This window comes from Corvus brachyrhynchos, unplaced genomic scaffold, assembly GCF_000691975.1.
Source record: "Corvus brachyrhynchos isolate BGI_N302 unplaced genomic scaffold, ASM69197v1 scaffold281, whole genome shotgun sequence".
Lineage (NCBI taxonomy): Eukaryota > Metazoa > Chordata > Aves > Passeriformes > Corvidae > Corvus > Corvus brachyrhynchos.
Genome location: NW_008236509.1, coordinates 485,285 through 487,587, shown reverse-complemented (window position 1 = coordinate 487,587; position 2,303 = coordinate 485,285). Strand labels below are relative to the sequence as shown.

General features: G+C 40.4%; 1 long non-coding RNA gene across 1 annotated transcript; it reads left to right on the top strand.

Annotated features, from left to right (window-relative positions):
- The first annotated feature begins 1,065 nt into the window (after positions 1-1,065).
- On the top strand, positions 1,066-2,180 carry LOC108444709. Its single transcript, XR_001859346.1, has 2 exons — positions 1,066-1,154; positions 1,347-2,180. It is a non-coding gene; the product is annotated as an uncharacterized LOC108444709 (long non-coding RNA).
- The last annotated feature ends 123 nt before the right edge of the window (positions 2,181-2,303 follow it).

The following is a 2,303-nucleotide window of genomic DNA, read 5'->3' as shown; positions in this document are numbered from 1 at the left end:
TGCTGAAGTCGGCTGGATTGCTGGTGTTGGTAAAGGTGTACCAGTGTTGCTTCCTCTCTCCTGAAATTAGCATGGAGGTTTCATCTGGCCCAAGAGCTTCCCTTTTTAAGTGCCTTTTGTCCTGTGTCCCTTTGCTCCCAGAGAACCATCCTACAAGCCAGAGTTTAGGGACTTGTCACGCCTGTGGTCACACAGCTCGATGGAACTAAATTGAACAGGTCCTGCTTCAGGATGCACGGCAGTTCAGACATCATAAGAATTTTATTTGCTTTTGACTCGACCTTGTTGACAGTTCAGGTTGGATTTGTATTTTGTTGTTTGTTTTGCTTTATTTATTTATCAGACAATTCTGAGTAGTATGCTGGCCTTTGCTGTTACTCATTCCAATTTTCTTGTGTAGTTTTCTAAGCACAGAACAGAATGTCTTTGCACTACTCCAAAACCAGACCCTGGAATTAGCCCAGTTGTCTCCAGTGCCTGCTTTTCTGTGCTACAATGAAGTACACAAAGCCCAAGTAATAAAATCATGTTTTTTCAGGACTCCCTGCAAAATTGAGCCCAGCATAAACCGTGTGTTAAGTACTCGCAAACCTGAGGAGCAGGAGGACCCACTGCAGCGAGTGCAGCATCACCAGCAGGATGCTCAGGAAAAAAAAGAGATGGTGATGTACTGCAAAGAGAAAGTTTATGCTGGAGTTGATGAATTCTCTTTTGAAGAGATCCGAGCTGAAATCTACAGGAAGAAAGCGAGAAAGAAAGACGAAGGTATGTTTCAAAGTGGGCTGAAGCAAGTAAGGCTTTCCAGATGGAGTCATAAAAGTGTATTTGCTTCTGTCTGTATTGCAGCTGCTTCTCTTTTTCTACTGGGATAGTTGTTTAACTGCTCTGAGGTACAGAGCCAGTAACATATTCAACAGCTTTATATGGAAGCTGTGGGACAGGGAAAGACCACCAGAAGTTTTGGTCCCTTGGCAATTCAGGCTGTACCCACCGACTGTATGTGAAATACGCATTGGGCCTTACAGGTGTTTTTTTCCTTAGATGAAATACAAGCCATAGAACGGAAGAAGGAAGAAATACAAAGGAAAATTGAGGAGCTGGAAAAGAAATTAAAGAGGAAAGAAGGTGACAAGCAGCAACAATCGCATGAACCAGTATTGTTCTGATTTCACTGTTCTTTTCCAAGTAGCTGCAATTTTAAATAAAAGTACCCAAGAAAGCCAAAAGGAAGCATATCTGATATTCTTCTACTGATATTCTTCTAACACATTTTAAATTTCTTGTGACCGGATTCTTCACTAATAAAGTATATTCTCTCTTTCTCTCCTTTCCTTCCCCGTTTCCAGAACAATGCCTTCATAGTAAATACTTCAATCAAACAGTCATGACTTTGTTGTAAGCTATGTAACTGCTTACATGTCCTTCACAGGAGACTTTAGTTACTTTGCAACTGTTAAAGTTTATATATGGTTGCAAAGAGTAAATGATGCATTTAACTGCAGTATGCAATGAAAGTGGACTTTCTTCATGCAAGCATGCTAAGGATAAATAAAAATGGCTAAAGACAACTATTTTCTATGAGGTAATGACTACGTGGGATTATCACCATGTTTTCGGAACCTTTTTGCCTGGTTTGCGCTTCCACTATTAGCACAGTAAATATTACCATATCCCACAACCGTAGGGAGGAGGAGAGAAGATCCAGCAGGCAGGAATTGTGCAGCAAGATTGATTGATTTAATTATTTTACAAACTCTTTTATAGACTTTTCCTTCATAGTCTAATTGGACAAAGGATCACCCACCCCCTGGGTGGATTGGCTAGAAATCCTGAAACATCCATTGTCAAAATATTTTTCTACTGTACCATAAACATAGTTCTACAAGGTCACAGGTGTTCATAGTTAATAGAACTTCTGCTAATCTCTTTGTGAGAGAGAAAAGCATCCCACGGCTTAGAAAGCAGCAGGAAAATTCCTTGCTAACAGCATTTTTGTATCCACAATTCCCCCTTTTTGTTTTATAAGATAACAATTCTACTATTAATCTTAAACAGAATTTTACATCAGTTAATAATTCTAAGTATGTCTATAAGGCTTTACTATCTGACTCCATAGCAAGAAATTTGAAGTTCGGTCTCTGCTTGTGGAAGGACCATCCCAGTCTCTGCTTGTAGAAGGACCATCTGCCTGATGGTTGACATCCTGGTCATCATCAGAAGAGCCGTTAGGCTGATGATCTACATTCTGGTCGCCATTTGGATGGTTGGCGTTCTGGTCATCATTTGGAGGTTGCCTGTTCTGC